At 39.9% G+C, this 19936-nt stretch overlaps 2 long non-coding RNA genes across 3 annotated transcripts in view; one reads left to right on the forward strand and one right to left on the reverse strand.

Annotated features, from left to right (window-relative positions):
* Positions 1–557: 557 nt before the first annotated feature.
* Positions 558–19936, reverse strand: part of LOC149451376 (uncharacterized) — a 32470-nt gene continuing 13091 nt past the window's right edge. Inside the window, exon 3 of the long non-coding RNA XR_016315041.1 lies at positions 558–3938. This is a non-coding gene — a long non-coding RNA (uncharacterized LOC149451376). The remainder of the gene's footprint in view (positions 3939–19936) is intronic.
* LOC149451377 (uncharacterized) lies at positions 14495–17645 on the forward strand. 2 transcript variants are annotated; one of them, XR_016315039.1, is made up of 2 exons: positions 14495–15190; positions 15849–17645. It is a non-coding gene; the product is annotated as an uncharacterized LOC149451377 (long non-coding RNA). The 2 variants fall into 2 exon arrangements; XR_016315040.1 differs by having other exon boundaries at positions 14495–15177.

Consider the following 19936-nt stretch of genomic DNA (forward strand, 5'->3'; position numbering starts at 1 on the left):
GTGCCCCAAGGGCCTGATAAAGGGTATCAAAGGGCCGTATCCGGCCCTCGGGCTGTAGTTTGGAGACCCCTGCCATAGATAATTTAAAAGTTAAGCATACACCAGTTAGGCCTATTATCCCTGATTAAACCTGACCTGCTGCCAGCCAATTCCCTTCAGTATCTTCATTCTTGTAGTAAAGCCCCAGCCTGTGCTCTTTGTGTCTAGGAAATTTGGGCATAGCCTTGCTATGTAGAATTGTCTTGCTGCTGGCCAACTTTACACTCCTGAGTCAATTCCAGTCTCTGAATTCTTGTAGAAAAACAGCTGCCTGTTCACTTTGTCTATAGTACATTTCAGCCAATTCTTCCTCATTAAAAATGCCATTCTATGGGCCACATCTACAATGCTGCATCACTTGTGGTATCTCAATTCTTAACAAGATTTTGATAGACATGAATATAGTGTGAGTGGGTATAATTAGCACCAGATCCTTGGATAATGAATTGTGAAAAGTGAAAGAAAAATGTGGGACCGTGGGATGTGCTAAACACCTCTCAGGAATAAACAGACATAAATTACAGAAAAACAAAAATTATATTTTATTACATACAAAGCATCAAACGCCAATCCAATTTATAGTGTGCATTTTAAAAAGAATATACCAGACAACACCAGTATTATGTCCATGTATCCAACCATACATAATAACCTAAGTAATGCATACATGAATAACAACTGAAAATCTCAATGTGTTTCGCAATTCATGCTTCTTCAGGGAATGTCGTGTGCTGGTATAGTGATATCCCAGTTGCCGTGCCACAGTCAGGGAGGAGGAGCACAGGAGAAGGGTACCCCAGAGATGGAGAAGCCCCCATATATATATATATATATATATATATAGTTATAACATAATATATATTGTTTACTGAACAAAAACATTCTTCAGCATAATTAACTAAACTGGAAAGTTACTGACATATTTGCAGAAGACAAGGTCACTCTATAACTGTTATTTACATAATGGTAATTCATGTCTGAGATTGTGTTTTTTGCCTTTAACTTGGACATCATTGGTTTATAAGTATGTACACCGATCCTCCATAACTTTTTGATCAATGACAGGTTAAGAGAACAGCATTGATTATCTTGTTACAGTGGTGTCTGACAGTCAGTGGGATACAGTATATTAGGCAGCAAGTAAACATGCTGTCTCTGAAGTTAATGTGTTGAAAGCAGAATAAATGGGCAATGCAGTTTGTTGTGTATGGGGCTGTGTAGCTGCAGACCAGACTGGGTGCCCATGCTGATCTGTGTCCACTGTCAAAGGTGCCTACAAAGGGCACGTGAGCATCAGAATGGGACCATGGCATAATGGAAGAAGGAAGCCCAGTCTGATGAATCATGTTCTCTTTTACATCATGTGGAAGGCTGGGTGCATGTGCATCAATTACCTGGAGAACGGATGGTAGTAGGATGCAGTAAGGGGAAAAGCAAGCTGGTGAAGGTGTGATCCTTTGGGCAATCTTCTGCTGGGAAATCTTGAGTCCTGCCATTCATGCAGATAATACATACCACCTACCTAACAATTGTTGATGACCAGGTACACCCCTTCATGGAGACAGTATTTCTTGATGGCAGTGGCCTCCTTCGAAAGGATAATGCACCCTGCCACACTGTAAAAATGGTTCAAGAAAGGTTTGAAGAATACAACAAGTTTGAGGTGTTGACTTGCAGATCTCAATCCATAAAGCATCTGTGGGATGTCCTAGAAGATCAAGGCCAATTCATGGAAGCCCCACCTCGCAACTTGCAGGATTTGCTACTGATGGTTTGGTGCCATATACCACAGCATACCTTCAAAGGTCTAGTGGTGGCCATGCCTCAACAGGTCAGGGCTGCTTTGGCTGCAAAGAGGTGACCTACTAAATTTTAGCTGAGTAGTCATAAAGTTATGGCTGATTGCTGTATGCCAACACTACACCTTTGGTCTTGAAGAGACTGGTAACTCTTCCTACTTTTCAGAAATGATCAGGCTTCAGAACTGTTGCACATGATAAGGCAAGCACTCCTCTGAAGGGAATCACCCAAAAATGATATTAACTTATAGAAGCCTGATTGACTGAGTCAGCCCCTGACTTCTTAAATGTCATGGATACCCCAGCAATGAGCTCTCCCAGCTATAATTCTCAACTCTGTTACTGTCCACCTGGGGAGTTTGGGCTGATTTTGACCACCTTTGTGTGTACCAGCAACTGCTGTTGCATTCTCCATAATACAACCTAATAAAACAAACCAATAGAGAGATTGCGTAGTGCAAAATGATCTGATTGACTTGACATTTAGCCTGTCTGAGTGCTGCCATTTTCTGCCAGCCAGATATCTAGACAAATTCAGGTACATCCACCAAAGACCCAATACATTATTTTTTTTAATGAATAAATAGCTGCCTTAATTAGTGTTTTTCTTTTTGCCTGGAGTTCAACATTAACATTCATGTAAAAGAAGGTAAGGATGGATTCTTGTTTGCAGAAATCTTATGCATGCCCCTGCAGTATTATTGGGAGTCATTTAATCATTGGAGGCTGTTTGTATCACTACCCCTTCCCATCAGAATGTAAGCTCTCATGAGCAGGGCCTGCTTAACCCTTTTGTTTTTAATTGTATTGTAACTTTGTAACTGTACCATCTCCCTTTATTTTGTAAAGCACTGTTGGCACTTCAGGGCTAGTTCACACTAGATGAAGTTCAGTGCGCTTTTTTTCTGCATCAAAAATGCATGCACAGTGTTTTCCATGTATTCCAGTGGCCCTGGTTCACACTTATGCAGTCAGTTCCAGTCAGTTTAAAAAAAAAAGTAGGACATGCTGCATTTTTTCTGCACAGAACCATACTGGAACATGGCAAACTGCATCAAAACTGCACCGGAACAGCGTGTGGTGTGAACTGTAAGCAAAAACGTATCCGGAGTGTGTTTCTGTAGTATGAACTGGCCCTTATATAATATTAATAATTCTTTGACAGTTGCTGAACAACAAGTCTCTCTCGCAGCAGGGCCCGTTACACCGTGCAGTGTGACATGAGTTTAGTTCAGCGTGATTTTTCCTATTGCTGTACTGTGACATCAAAATATAGACACATGGCCAGGCACACTATAACAAAAGGACAGCAAAGCCATCTTAGTCAGTAGAGGAGCGCCCTCTGTTATCACTAACAGGTAATTACACCTCTCCTTAGTGTCTACAGCCATGGTAAACTAAATCATCTTGGAAACTGGGAAAGCGGGGAAATCTTTCATATGTTTCAAGGGATTTTATTTTAGGTATACCTATATCCATAAAACAACGCTAGGCAGACTTAAGGGTAACTCCTCCGGTAAAAAAAAAGTTTTGTTACGTATCCTGTAACTTTTATTTAACAAAAAAAAATCATATGCTTGCAAAATACATATCCAGTGGTGCCAGATATTTTCAGTGCTTCCAGGTGCAGCAATTCTTGTATCTTAGAACAAATCCCAATCACTAGAAGCGTTAACAAAGTCATGCAATTGCATTGTGCAGGCACTTCTTGGTAAAGCAAAAGTCTAAAATAATAAAAAAAAAATAGATATCTTATTGCAGGAGTACATTGATCAGTGCATGTGCAGCTCGGCGTATGTGCTGAAGACAGTGCCTATGTATGTACAGGAGTTATGTCATACCATATTGACCAATCAAGACTTCCAAAGGCCCAGCACCTGGAGGAGGAAGAGAAGATGCCAGCACTGGTAAGTGACCTTGCAGATGTCAGACCAATGGAGGGAGGTAAGTATTGCAGACAGACTTTAAAGGCCAACAATGCTCTGTCCACTGTCGTCACTATCAGGTAACCCACCTCCGAGAATTGATGTGCAGAAGCTGCTGGAGCGTATGTATGTAGACAGGAAATCACCGCAAAGAGGGTTCAGGAGATCCACGGTGCTCATATGCAACAAAGGAGGGAAAAATAAATTAGCAGTATTTTATTATAACATTTTATTATAAACGGCAGTTGTTTATAATACACAGTAAATGCATTTAGTTAGGCTTACACCTACTTTTAAATGGAAATTTAGACATCAAATTAATACAATTACTTGATTGTAGTACTAGTGTCCTCATTGGAAGATTTCCCCTCTATTACTTTTCATCTTTTTTTCTTCTACTTTCACTTTTAGCCTGGATTCACACTTCTGTGGTGCGGCATATTGCATGTGATTCGCACAGGAACCGCATTCCTGTGAAAATCACATGCGAATTCTGTGCAGTGCAACTTGAGTTATACATTTTGTATGGCTCTAATCGCATCGCAGCCACACCAAAAAGGTGCAGGACCCTTTTTTTGGTCCGCACTAGAATCGGATCGCATGGGTATTCACACCCATGTGACCCGATTCTGCACTGCGTTTTGCGAACCGATTTCAGGGAGTTGAGTTGTTAACTTAACATATACACCTGCAGCGGTTCACATGAACGGGGTGCAATTGTGATGCGATGCGGAATTCGCACAGAAACCGGTGTGAATTCCGCACCACATCAGTGTGAACCCAGGGTTCATGGTAATCAGGACAAACAGAGAGAGTGAATCTCCCTAATAAGGACACAGACAGCAATAAAAACCTATACCTATATAAATAGGTGTTTTAATACATCTCCACCCTATCCAAAACTTAAAAAAAAAGTTTTGCTTTAGTTACACTTTAAGTAAATACAAAATATCTTTATAAATGTTAAATATTGAAAGAAAATAGTACAAAAAAAAATCACACACATACAGTATATAAATACTCTTCTTCCACCAAAAAAAGACACTACATTGTCTTTTTTATTAGTGGAAGAATGGTATTTATATATGTGTGTGATTTTTTAATACTATTTTTATTCAATATTTGACATTTCTAAGGAAATTTTGTATTTATGTAATTTAACTTAATTGTTTTTGATACACCACGTGTGTCCTGTGAAAGCAACTTTCCTTTGACAGGTATTCCAGTCACCTATTTTCTTTTGTATTAATACATATACTGCAGGGACCTCACTGACTTAGTGAGTTGGCATATTTCTACTGATTAAACTATTTTACCTCTTTATTAGCAATAAAAACAATTAGCAGGGGTTCTAATTTGCTAGGGGCCAGATGCAACCCTTTGCTTGCTTTTATCCAACCCTTGGGGCATTATTTTCCCCATCAGCAACAGTGGGGCATAGTTCCCACCACTGACACTAACAATGGGGCACTATTCCTTCCATTAACACCAATAATGGGGCATTATTCCTCCTATTGACACCAATGATGGGACACTATTCCTCCTACTGACAACAATAATGGGGCATTATTCCTCCCACTGACACCAATGATGAAGCACTAATGATGGGGCACTATTCCTCCCACTGACAATGGTAATGGGGCACTATTTCTCCCACTGACACCAATGATAGGGCACTATTCCTCCTACTGACACCAATGATGGGGCACTATTCCTCCTACTGACACCAGTGATGGGGCACTATTCCTCCTAATGACACCAATGATGGGGCACTAATGATGGGGCACTATTCCTTCCACTGACAATGATAATGGGGCACTATTCTTCCCACTGACACCAATGATAGGGCACTATTCCTCCTACTGACAACAATAATGGGGCATTATTCCTCCCACTGACAGCAATGATGGGGCACTATTCCTCCTACTGACACTAATGATAAGGCACTATTTCTCCTACTGATACTAAAGATGGGGCACTATTCCTCCTACTGACACCAATGATGGGGCACCTTTCCTCTTACTGACACCAATGATGGGGCACTATTCCTCCCACTGATACCTATGATGGGGCACTATTCCTCCCACTAATACCAATGATGGGGCACTTTTCCTCCTACTGACACCAATGATGGGGCACTATTCCTCCCACTGATACCTATGATGGGGCACTATTCCTCCTACTGATACTAATGATGGGGCACTATTCCTCCTACTGACACCAATGATGGGGAACTATTCCTCCTACTGACACCAATGATGGGGCACTATCCCTCCTAATGATACTAATGATGGGGCACTATTCCTCCTACTGACACCAATGATGGGGCACTATTCCTCCCACTGACACCAATGATGGGGCACTATTCCCCCCAATGACACCAACAATGGGAAACTATTCCTCATGGCCACAGTAGCTTTTGCATTAAAGCCCAACTCCAGGAAAAATAAAATTTTGCTGTGGGGCTGCAATCATACTGCAAGGCTTAACTGCTTGTTTCTGTCCAGGGGACAGAAAAGCAATTTTACTTACCTGATCCTCTGCTCCCCTGGCAGGCAGTACTCCCTCATGATCCGGCAGTGGAGTGTTCCTCCGTGTCCTCATGGCAAATGCAAGGTTATGGGGCCCTGCATCAGTCTTGATGACTTCAGAGGACCTTAGACCACCAGAGCATAGAAGACACTGATGTGACCTGTCTAGCAGTGTGGAGGAGCCTGCGGAAGTGGAGGATCCATAAGTAAAAGTGCTTTCCCAAGTTCCTTTGCAGTTAACCCTTGCAGTGCAGATGCAGCATCACTACAAGGAAGCATTTTTTCCTTTTACTGGAGTTCAGCTTTAAATTGCCAAGCTAACAGTGGGACAGGCGTGTTTGTATTTAGGTGTTTGTCTTGGTATAATACTCATTTTTACCATCGGAAAATACTAGGAGAGTTTAAACAAACATGCTCAGATGACTTCATTGCAACAATCATATTCCTGTCTTATTTTTCTTCTTGTAAACTGCATTAAAAGACAAATGGAGTGAATACTACCTTCTAACATGTGAGCCAACAAATAATATCAAAACATGTTAAAAACACTATAAATCACATGTAATAATGCATGTTACAGATGTACGCTATTGCATGCACAAAGCCAACAAGAGATATTGACTTGGCAGGGAAAAGTGGTCTCCCTCTCTTCTTGCCCTCAGAGCAAATAAACAAACCACTTCAAGACTGATAGACAATCTGTGCCTTCCCTTGAAGGAACATTATTTTTAAAGTATTGGTAGTTCATAAAATCACTGCATTGTGCAAGCAAACATTATCACACCAAAGAACCCGTTAGGAAGAATTGTGGATACGCTGCCTGCTGGGGACACATCAGACTGCCAGACTGCTGAACTCAGGATCAAAGACACATACAGTATGTACTGGATTCTAAGTGGTACTTCTGGCAGAAGTTTTGCTCTGCAGTACATTTACCTTTTATGTTGTCTTCATGCTATTTAATTGTGGTAACATGCGGTATAACACTCGTTTTCTTGCGCATTACTGTAAAGCAGGGTAACACATGGCACCCCATGCAGTACCTGGCAGTGACCTTCATTTAGAAGGGCACCCCATTGCACAAATATTGTAAGATGATGATGGGCCACTAAACACAAAAAAATTCAGTTTCTATCCATTTTCTTTCCGGTTCTTCAGTCTGTATAAAAAAAAAATAAAAGTCAGCAGCTACAATTACTGTAACTGCTGACTTTTAATGTAAGGACGCTTACCTGTCCAGGGATCCAGCACCATCCTCACCTGCAGTTATGGATTTCTGCCATAATGACATGCCTGTAAACAATTCACCCTTGTGATTTTGTAATAAATTGACATACTCTCCATAGACCCCAGGAAAAAGCTGTTAATGATGTTCTTCAATGTACAAATTGATGTACATTAATAGGAATTGCCCACTGAAATGTGATGGGGTATGGCAGCTGTGGCTGGACCAATGAATGAGCTGCTTTTGTAGGTAATCCACCATGGTATAGGTGCAGACGCGGCTGTGATTCCTTCTCACTTGCATTCTGGGATACACATATAACCCTCTGTTCTTGTACTGTATTGAATTACACCACCTGTATGTGAATCTAATTGCATTACCTGTCTTTGTTTCAGTCTTCCAAATGTCTATGTACCTTGTACTACTGCCATTCTTTTTCAATAAAGGAACATTCTGGTTGTTAAAATAAATTGACATACTACACCATATTGGTTCTTTGGGTGCCTCTCTTCCCTTCCCCATTTATCCATCCTCACCTGAGCCTATTCTTTGCCAGTCTTCTGGCCCCTGGCACCAGCATGTGTAGTGTGGAACGTTGGCTGTGACTCCTTGTGGCTTCACAACTGGCTTCCCACTGCGCATGCGCAAGTTGAGCCTCTTGGGACCTGTTACATATCAGAGAGGGGATACTGGTGGAACCGACTAGGTGATTCCAGCGGACGTTGGTGAGGGTACCTACCAAAACTAGGTACTTGCTCCCACCCCAAAAAAATTAACCTCCTATATTGTAAGGGGGAGGAAGGATTCTTAGGGTGCAGTTCCACTTTAAGGAATGGGCTTCCTTAGCGTAACGCCCATTAATAGGCACGGTGCTACAAATTATCGTGTGTGCGGTAACGCGCTGCAATGGAATGAGGTAGTGTGAAGTTGACCTTAAAGTATAATTTCACTGTAAGTCAATTTGCATTAATAAATGTAATAAAAAAAGCATTAGGGGAATTCAGTAAAGCTATTGTGCCACATTTCTGGTGTTAATCCCTCTTGTTAAAGTGTTACTAAACCCACAACAGTAAAATCAGTCTGTATATGCAGTAAAGCATGCTTGATATACTCACTGTGGAACCTAAGGGGTTAATCCTCTGCATTGTGCAAAAATGCAGTTTGATTCTGATTTCTCTGATTCTCCCCTTCTTCAAATGTCCCCATTCTTATCACTTGATAAGACATATTGTGTATACTCACTTTGCACATGCTCAGTTTCGTGTGTAGTTCTAGAGAGGTTTTTTTTTTCCTGGGAGAGTGCATGTGATCAGCACTGGGCCAATCAGCACTGTCCTGACAGAGGTCAGGGGTTCTGCATCCTCTTACAGCAGAAAGAAAATGCCTCCTACAAGCTTTAACCAGTGCTCTGCTGAACACTGATAGAAGTCACAAGACTGCTCTAACTGCTGATGAGAAAAGGTATTTAGCAGTTTATATTTGCTAAAATAATTGCATTTCCATGTTCTGTGTACTGTGGGAGATCAGCTAGAGAGAATGCAGAGTCCTGGGTTTAGTAACACTTTCATGTATTGTGCGAAATTCATGAAGCATCTGCAACACTTTTGGTTCTGACAGGGACTTGTCTGGCAAATGCAGGTAGTTTTAAAATGCGCCACTTTTACATTGTGGTGCAATGCCTGCAACAAATTAAAAAAAATACAGTCATTTTATATCTTAGCAAAATGGAGCCAGTTAGAACCAACTCTTTTTTTGCGTACAGCGAGAAACCCTAGCACGGACAGATTTTGCAAAAGGGTCTCATGTGCGTTTAAAAGTGGTGCAATGTGCGCCATATTCAAGTGCAAGTTCTAGATGGGTACATGAATTCGGGGCACGCACATGCGAGAGTGCATATGAGACACTTTAGCAAAATCTGAATCAGCTTTTCTTAATTCCCAGGATTATTTTTTTCCCGTATAACAATTTGCCTTTTTACCCCTTTGACTTTACACATTCTAACTTTCTATTTCAGGTCCTTTTTTATGACCACAGATGTGTTATCCACTGTAATTACACTATGGTATAAACCAACAGCTCCCCCAACTCAATGTAATGCTGAACTCCATATACAATACCTAACATCCATACATGCTGTATTCCTCAGTAGCCACAAAGGATATACTTCCACTTTCCACTGAATGTCCTTACAAAGCCAATGCTTCTAAGGGCTCTTTCATGCCATATAAGTTTCATCCGATCGCACATGTTCTTTGCACATTCCCACGTGGCACATTTTCGGCAGCCCATTGAGCTTCTCAATGTGAAAAAAATACAGCAGGCACAGTTTAAGAAATCATTCTACCATGCGTTTTGGTGGTTGCAAACGCAGCTGCGTTTGATAGACGCGTGGAGGTGCCATTACCAACTAATGGCATCCATGTGCATCTGCAAAGGGCAGCATGTTTCCATGCAGTGCAGTAAACGTGCGTTTCTCACACCTCAAGAGGTTTTAAGTGGCCCTAAAAGAAGCAGTGCCATAACTGTGCTGCACATAACCTGTACAGAGAGCAGAGGTATGCGAGGGGCCCAACAGGCTCTATCCACTACAGGCTGCCTACAGAAAACTACAGGAGGGGGAGGACACAAGACCACTTACCCTGTACCAGAAGAGAGCAGCAGTGAGCGGTCTTCATTACACGAAGTTCCTGCACAAGGCAATGTTTCACACTGGATTACTGCACAGATTTGGAAGACATACATAAAACACACCGAAACTCAAAAAAGAATACAAATCTTGTATTTAGACAATGCTGGCTTATCCTGGAGCTCAGGTTACTGAAAATGTGTATAAGGATCTGTTGCCAAAGCAACTTTTGTCTAGGACTTTTATTTGCTTCAATGGCTGAACAAGACTGAAAGGAAGGTAAGTAGAAGCTACTGGGGAGGAATAAATTAAAGTGTTCCTAAACCCCGAACTCTGCATTCACTATATCTGGTCTCCCACAGTACACACAACATGGAAGTGCAATTATTTTAGTAAATATAAACTGCTAAATACCTTTTCTCATCAGCAGTTAGAGCAGTCTTGTGACTTCTATCACTATCCAGCTGAGCACTAGTTAAAGCTTGTAGGAGGAGTTTTCTTTCTGCTCTAGGAGGATGCAGAACCCCTGACCCTCTGTCTGGACAGTGCTGATTGGCCCTGTGCTGATCACATGCACTCTCACAAGAAAAAAAAACCTAGGGCTACGGGTTCAGTCTGTCTTATCAGAGTGGACATTTGAACAAGAGGAGGGGCAGAGAAGACAGGATCAAACAGCATTTTTACACAATGCAGAGGATTAACCCCTTAGGTTGCACAGTGAGTATAACAAGCATGCTTTACTGCATATACAGACTGATTTTACTGTTGTGGGTTTAGTAACACTTTAAAGTGAACCTGCTGCTGTGCCCCATATAAACAAATTATAAGTTCACTTTAAAATCTACCTTTACTCATTTTACTCATGTATGGCACTGGCACATTTGTTGCGGGGAACATTGACCCAGTTATAGAAGCTTACAATCGAATTCCCTTACAATCATAAACATGTAAATACAGTGGGTTCAGCTTTTGGAGGAAGCCGCTGACCCTAACACTATGTTTATGAACTGCGGGAGAAATAGGAAGCATCTAGAGAAAACATACACATGAGGGGTTATGTACTAAAAGTGGAAATTCTGCTGCAACATTGCATTGAAACCAATCAGCTTCCATGTTTTATTGCCAAAGCTGAACTGAACAAGCTGAAGGTAGAAGCTGATTGGCTACCATGCACAGCTACACCAGATTCTGAGTGCTCCAGTTTTAGTATATCCCCCCCACAGTAATAAAACAAAAATGCTGTATATTGTAGATACCCACATGGAAGAAAAATATATTTGAAATATATTTTAAAAATATTCTTCCTAAATATATTGCCATATATTTGAAATTCAAAATATATTTCAATAAATATATATATATATATATATATATACACTGCATGTTGAAATGCATTTTTATTACAAAATATATGAAAAATATTTTTAAAGATAAATTTCAAATATACTGTATGTCTTTAAAAATACAAATCTACATTTTTTAATGCATTTACAAATATATGTAAAATATATGTTAAAATGACTTTTTTATATGTTAAAAAAATCTGAAGAATATATTTAAAAAAAATATATTCCTTGATGACAATCAAACCTCGGACCTCAGTTCTACCAAAATGCTGTGACAGAGGAAGGTCAGGGCGTAGACACTACAGTGAGTTTTTTCCAAAGATAAAGGGTTTTTTTTTCATTTTTAATTCATTACAACTGAAGGAAACCTATCATGATAAAAATACAAAGGGCCATCAATTGCTGACCTCATGAAAATGTAAGTTGCCTGGCTTTCATGCTGATCTGAAACAGGTATGAGATCATAAACAATATCTCCACTCTAAGATCATTTTCTAAATGCTTGTAAAGTTTTTATCCTGATCCAGTAAGTTCATTTCGAACACCGCTAGTCCAACACAACACATTGCAGTGAAGGGGTTTCAGCACCAAAAACAAACATGAATTCAGGGAGGAGTTGTTTGGATAGAGTGAGGAAGGGCTAAAACATCTCTCAGGTTATTATTGTGGTCTGTGTCCCCTTTGGGGAGATTTACTTTCACTTCCTGTTCTGTTGTGCTCAACTGCTACTGGAGGAGCACAACCTGAGCAGGAGCATACCTCCAGCCTGCATGTTGGACAATGAAGAAGTCCCATTCTTCTTTCTGCTTCTGTCTACATGTATTGTTAGCACATGGGGATGCAGTAGAGTCTGACTGGATCCGAGTGATGTCCTACCCTCTTCCAGTCTGATTGCTGCTATACAAAAGACTACAAGGGGCTGATATCAAGACATTCATGGTTACCATTTCCTTTCTCCATGCAAGGCAATATATGAGGGTCACTCAATGTCACCTTTCCACTTCCTCATTCCCCCATTGTGCCATTCAGCCATTGCGACCCAGTGAGGAAGCCTTATGTAAGATCCAAACCAACTCATCAGAGCTTACCCAGAGCTATGGACTCCTTCCCCTTTCCCATGTCCCCACAGCACTAGGCAAACCACGAGGAACCAGCAATGTCACGTGGGAGAAGTGGAGTTACCCATACTGGAAACACCAAGTATTATATGCAGGCTGTGGGGGTGGGACTCGGGAGTTAAGTGGTCCCTCTTATTTTGCCTTGCATGAACAAAGAAAAGGGTCACTTAAAACTAGCTGCACTTAATAAATATTAATTTTTAAAAACCTCATTCTGTATTTTCAGGAAGCATACAGTCCAGGAAGACACATAACTTTACATTGTTAAAGTAATTATAACTTAACCGTATAAACCATTTCCCTTCCATACACTGTAGCTTTACTGGTGTAGTGCGGGCCAGCTGCGCAAAATCACGGATATATATACATGACTCTGCTTTTCTGGGTTGCACCTTGCACCTACCTGTGCTGTCATTGGTTTGTGTACATGTCAATCACCAGGTCCCATCCAGCAATTCATGGCTGGGACTGGCGATCGGCAGCGCGAGTGACAGGAGAGAAATCTGTATATGTAAACAACTCTCTCTCCTTTCATTGGGGATATGCCTATTTTTATCTCCCTGCAAAGGAGGGTATAAAAACCAACACATCCCCTAGTAAAACAGCACACAGTACATACACAATACCACTCCCTGGCACACAGCTAACCCTCTGATCGCCCCAGATGTTAACCCCTTCCTGCCCAGTGTTATTAGTACAGTGACAGTGCTTTTTATTAGCACTGATCATTGTATTAGTGTCACTGGAGATATCAGGGGCAGTTAGTTTCAGAATGCCCGCTGTACTATCACTGTCCCATTATATGTTGCTGACTGCCACCATTATTAGTATATTAAAAAAAATATGAATTTATCTATACCATTGTTTTTAGATGGTTTAATTTTCATGCAAACCAATTAATGTACACTTATTGCAGTTTTAGTTTTTACCAAAAGACATGTAGCAGAATACATTTTGGCCTAAATTTATGAAGACCTTTTTTTTTTAGATTTTTTATTGAATATGTTTTATAGCAAAAAGCATTCCTTTTTTTCAGCTTTTTGGTATTTTTTTGTTAATAGTTAAAAAAATTAAAAACCTAGTGGTGATCAAATACCAACAAAAGAAAGCTCTATTTGTGTGAAAAAAAATATATATAAATGCAATTTGTGTACAGTGTTGCATAATGGCACAATTTTCAGCTAAAGTAGTGCAGTGCCGTATAGCAAAAAACTGCAGCCTTGAGAAGATTGTCAGGAAAAGGCCATTCAAAAGTGTTGGGGACTTTCACAAGGAGTGGACTGAGGCTGGAGTCAGTGCAAAATTTTTTTAACTATTAACAAAAAAATACCAAAAAGCTGAAAAAAAAGGAATGCTTTTTGCTATAAAACATATTCAATAAAAAAAAACTAAAAAAAAAAGGTCTTCATAAATTTAGGCCAAAATGTATTCTGCTACATGTCTTTTGGTAAAAACTAAAACTGCAATAAGTGTACATTAATTGGTTTGCATGAAAATTAAACCATCTAAAAACAATGGTATAGATAAATTCATATTTTTTTTAATATACTAATAATGGTGGCAGTCAGCAACATATAATGGGACAGTGATAGTACAGCGGGCATTCTGAAACTAACTGCCCCTGATATCTCCAGTGACACTAATACAATGATCAGTGCTAATAAAAAGCACTGTCACTGTACTAATAACACTGGGCAGGAAGGGGTTAACATCTGGGGCGATCAGAGGGTTAGCTGTGTGCCAGGGAGTGGTATTGTGTATGTACTGTGTGCTGTTTTACTAGGGGATGTGTTGGTTTTTATACCCTCCTTTGCAGGGAGATAAAAATAGGCATATCCCCAATGAAAGGAGAGAGAGTTGTTTACATATACAAGAGCCACCACACACAGACGGATCCTGGATATGGGCTTCAAATGTCGTATTCCTCTTGTCAAGCCGCTCCTGAACAACAAAAATATCAGAAGCGTCTTTTCTGGACTAAAGAAAAACAGACCTGGTCTGCTGCTCAGTGGTCCAAAGTCCTCTTTTCTGATGAGAGCAACTTTTGCATCTCATTTGGAAACCAAGGACCCAGAGTATGGAGGAAGAATGGACACACTGCAAGATGCTTGAAGTCCAGTGTGACGTTTCCACAGTCTGTGTTGATTTGGGGAGCCATGTAATCTGCTGGTGTTGGTCCACTGTGCTTCATTAAGTCCAGGGTCAACGCAGCCGTCTACCAGGAGATTTTGGAGCACTTCATGCTTCCTTCCGCAGACAAGCTTTATGGGGATGCTGACTTCATTTTCCAGCAGGACTTGGCACCTGCCCACACTGCCAAAAGCACCAAAACCTGGTTCAATGACCGTGGGATTACTGTGCTTGACTGGCCAGCAAACTCGCCTGACCTGAACCCCATAGAGAATCTATGGGGCATTGCCAAGAGAAAGATGAGAGACATGAGACCGAACAATGCAGAAGAGCTGAAGGCCGCTATTGAAGCATCCTGGTCTTCCATAACACCTCAGCAGTGCCACAGGCTGATAGCTTCCATGCCACGCCGCATTGAGGCAGTAATTGCGGCAGAAGGTGCCCAAACCAAGTACTGAGTACATATGCATGCTTATACTTTTCAGAGGTCCGATATTGTTCTATGCACAATCCTTGTTTTATTGATTGCATGTAATATTCTAATTTTCTGAGATTGTGGATTTGGAGTTTTCATGAGCTGTAAGCCATAATCATAACAATTATGACAAATCACGGCTTGAACTATCTTGCTTTGCATGTAATGAGTCTATCTCATATATTAGTTTCACCTTTTAAGTTGCATTACTGAAATAAATGAACTTTTGCACGATATTCTTATTTTTCGAGTTTCACCTGTATATATGCATTTACGTGAAAATACTGCCTGGCAACACAGATTTATGTTTTTTTTTTCTTATCTATACTTTATACACACTACTATACTGCTATATATATACATACTACTGCATGTTTTCACGCCTGTGTGTACAGGTGCATTGAAAACAATGGTCTACATTTATAACAGTTTAAAAAAAATGCCTGTATGCTTAAAAACGCTGCATTTGTAGGCAGCAGTGTGCAAGATGCCTAAGGCAATCAGTAGACATAGTATCTGATACATAAGGCAAATATGGTCTAATGTCTAGTGATTCTTGATTTTACAATGAATACAAAACAGCGCTAATTAGTTTTTAATACATTTTTATATAGTTTCGTTTTACATTTTACAGAACCCAATGGGATGTATGACGTGGACTGCTAAACATTACTTGTTTAGTAAATCATCTCTTAGAGCGAGATCCCCAGCACTGAAAGCACCGTCCGCCCCCCAGGACCTGGGAGATCCAATTTGTCAGCAGCACTTTCTAACCTAATTCACATGCATTATCTTATTTAAGACGAAACTGAGGCTGGGACTTTCAAATTACTCCTGTATCAAGTTACAAATCACTTTATCCTGAGAAACCAAGAGAAACCCATGGCCACTCTGACCAGACTTTCAGAAACAGATCTATAGACAGTAACTGATGTCCATAGTAGAAAACATGGCATCCAAGCATCAATGTAAGCCATGAGACTGAATACTACTTTACCATTGTTTTTACCATTGCTTAGGTAATTAAAAATGTGTGTAGAACAAAAAAGAAAAAAAAATACAGAAATTTCTATTTTATTGAAAAAAAAGTTTAAAAACTAATTTTCAAGGTCATTTTACATATATATAGATAGATTGTGAAGTTTGTACAAGCAGGGCTCTGTCCTGTTGTATAATATTTTTAATTTATTTTTATTTTCACATAATGCACTAGTTATCTGAAACATTTTATGTACTTTTATATGCTGTGTATTATGTATTATTATTTTGTATCTATTAGTTTTAACAAAAAAAAAATTTTTTTTTTCTCTTTATATTCCTACCAAGAAAAAGGGAAATGTTTTATCACCACAATTCCTGGTATGCCTTTCACTGATATTATTTCACCTTGCCTACTTTTGTAGTATTTTGTCAGTATTTTCTTCCACATGAGAGCGACATCTTGAAGTAATCAGAAGCTGAAAAGGACTCGTCCCCCTGGCATCTCAGGTTAAATAAGGCGCTCTAGGAAAATATGGTAGGCCCATTACAAGAAACCTGATCTGCCTTCATCAAGACTCCAATTGCCATTGCATTAGGATTGATTAGAGAACAGCAGTACCGTAATGACCCAGGGAGACAGGCAGTTGGGACCTCTTATGGCACAGTCTCACAAGAGCTGATAGTCTGATGTTTCCAGTAGAATTTATTTTTGTGTGCATATTTGCCTTAGCAAATCAGATATCGGGGGATAGAAGGATCAAGAGACAACATTCGAAAGGGGAATGGGAGTCTCCAAAGAGATTCAGTGCTCAGTTATTTATGGTAACAATAGTGATAATGATTACCAGAATCAGTTTAAAGAGCCAGAAAATGAATATAATAAAATAATATTGATTAGTACATAATAGGCATTTTTAGAAAGCATGTAAAAGACCAAATACAAATTTTCTTCACACGTTTGAATGCATTTTTTGTTTTATATATTGTAGTCACATGCATTTTGAAATGAAACAGCACAGCACAGTTCCCAGCATGCGGTCTACCTTTCCCACAGAGCATTTAGAACATGTTTAAAGTGCATTTCACAATGTTTTATTACTGATTTATTATCTGACTTCATAGAAACAGAAGATTAAAAACACACCAAAATACAATGCAGTATAAACATACAAATGTTCTTATCAATTCTAATGTAAGATAAAATTATTTTCTAGTAGTGCTGCAATGAAATGATCGATACATTGAATAGTCCTTTTACTGCAAGTGGTAGAAATTCATGTTTTAATCAATGCAATTGCATGCATTTGTGGACATTTTTGTGTTTTTTGAAACACACATTTAAGCACTTTTTTGTGCATTTTATATACAGTGTTTTGGAAAGTGAGGAAGAAATATTTAAAATAGCAGTCTTTTATGGTACATATGCATTAAAATGCACAAAATGGCTTGACTGATGCATTGCTCCTGTTTACTATTCATTTTATTAAGCCGGCTTAACATGCATAATGGTACAAAACGCAGCATGCCCTATATTTCTGAAACACGGTAAGATGCAGCACATTGCTCTGACATAACCGCATAACCATTCAGATTACTATAGCATAATAGAGAGGTGAGAAAGGCCTTTAAAGCTGGTTTAAAAAGACACAAATCAATGTAGCTCTGTAATCATTAATACACCATTAACTGCATTTCTTAAAATGCAAGCAGTGTAAGTATCTGAATTTGAAACAACATTAGTTTTGTGTAGTCCCCGTAACAGCAGAGCTAGAGTGTGAAAAGTAGAAGCAGCGCAAGGAGCCGATCAGTTCATGTGCTGATAAGAAGCATGCTGACAGGAAGAGAAATAAGGGCATCAGTGTGCTGCTTCTCCTTTCACTGTCCAGTCACAGGCTGGGGTGGGTCAAGGAAGACCAGAGCTCAGAGGAAGTGGGTTGAATGATGCTGGCATTTAGCAGCAGAAAAAAAGTACTGCAGAGGAAATCTCCAGATTGAAGCTGAAAATGGATATTGCAGCAAAAATGTTTTTTTTACTTTAGCCTTTAATAAGCTGATTTTTTTTCAATCTTGTTGTTTTTGAATAAAGTTTTGCTTTAGGCTTTTTATGGTCCACTTAACATTTCAACCCTCTACTTCATGCATTTAAAAAATCACACATTAGGAGAAAATTCTGGACCTCATTTTTACCACCCCTTCCACCCCAAACCACTTCCCCTTACAGCTTGCCAAGGTCGCAATGCTTTGCTTCACATCTGCAGCAGGAATGATACCTCCCAAAGCGTTTGGTGTGCCCCATTCAAGTGAATGGGGCCATGCTGCAATCTCTCTGCAACTGTGTGCAATGCATGTGGATGCAGCATTGTAGTGCAGCATTTAGGAAATGAAAACAGTCAGTGAGCAGACAACATACTGCCTTCTCATCATCTGTCAATCACCTGTAAAAAGCGATCTGAGCATGGAATACTTTTCAGTGGCAGTCCGTGTTGCAGTGTAAACAAGCCCTAAGTTATTAAAGTTGTCCTACAAAGAAAATCCTTTCCTACATCTGCAATAGTAAGTGGTTCTGCTAGGAAATCAGTCCTTGTACCTGCAATGGTAATCATTATTACTATTAAGCCACAATGTTTCCATGCATTTTTACTGGGCTGGATTCAGACTTTTTTTGCGCACAGTGACGCAATAATGCATGTGGTTTATTCTTGATTGCTGTGTGTTGCCATTCATTCTCAAAGCACCCTAACAGATATATACAACAGAAACACGCACACGTGCCCTATGTTGAACCATAATGCAGGGATGTGATGTGTGGTGCCTTGCGTTGGTTAAAAATAATTCAGGTGCATTTTTTTGTACATTGAGGCTCATTAGGATCATTCAAAGTATCAATGCATGTAAAAAAAAAGGCATGACATTGTGTGTGAATGGGGCTGAGTGGTAATAAATTCTGAATTTTTGAGGAAAGATATTTAAAACGACAGTATTTATCACCTCACAGCTAATATCTATCTCGGTAATCCTGATATTGTCATTTGCCAATGATATGACTCTAAAATGTCAACTAAAAAAAAACAGACCGCACAGCAAAGCTACATACAAACCCAAGCTTCACGGCAGGCATAGGATATAGAATGTACAATACATATTTTGCCTAGCTCTTAGTATCTTACAAGTACGTTTTTGTCTTCAGTTTACTGGCCCCTAAAATGCCCGATCACCGAAGAGAACGTCCTAATAGTGCGAGTGACAATTATAATAAAGGTGTTTGCTGCACCACAGCCTAGGCCGGGGCAGCAGAAAGAGCGGCTGTGGGTTGCAGGCCTGTAATTTCACATTTTTATAACCATCATAGAAAAGTGCAGAAATGAAGTTTCCTTTCTCAAGACTGCTGCTCTGAGACAGGGTGTGACCACAGAAAAAAGATTTGAGGGGTCTGCTGGAGGGCAAGTCAAAGATAAAGTTTTCAGCTACAGAATCAACAAAGTTTTTCTTTTTTTTTTCCAACTTTCTCTTTTTATTAATGTTTCTGAGCCTAGGCGGACTGGTGGATGCTGTGTGGTACTCGGGGATTCAAGGGTCACCCCCTCTCCCCACAGAAGGAAATCGGAGCTCCCTCGCCCCTTAGAAGCCATGCAGACTGCCCCTATGCTGTGAGTCACAACATCTCCACCTCATAGTGGGGCATTCACTGGAGTTCACCGGATAATTAACTCCATCTTTCCAAACCGACTTAACTGTTTATTT

Source organism: Staurois parvus, unplaced genomic scaffold, assembly GCF_062004578.1.
Source record: "Staurois parvus isolate SC_StPar_1 unplaced genomic scaffold, SC_StPar_1.0 ptg000542l, whole genome shotgun sequence".
In the NCBI taxonomy this organism is placed as follows: Eukaryota; Metazoa; Chordata; class Amphibia; order Anura; family Ranidae; genus Staurois; species Staurois parvus.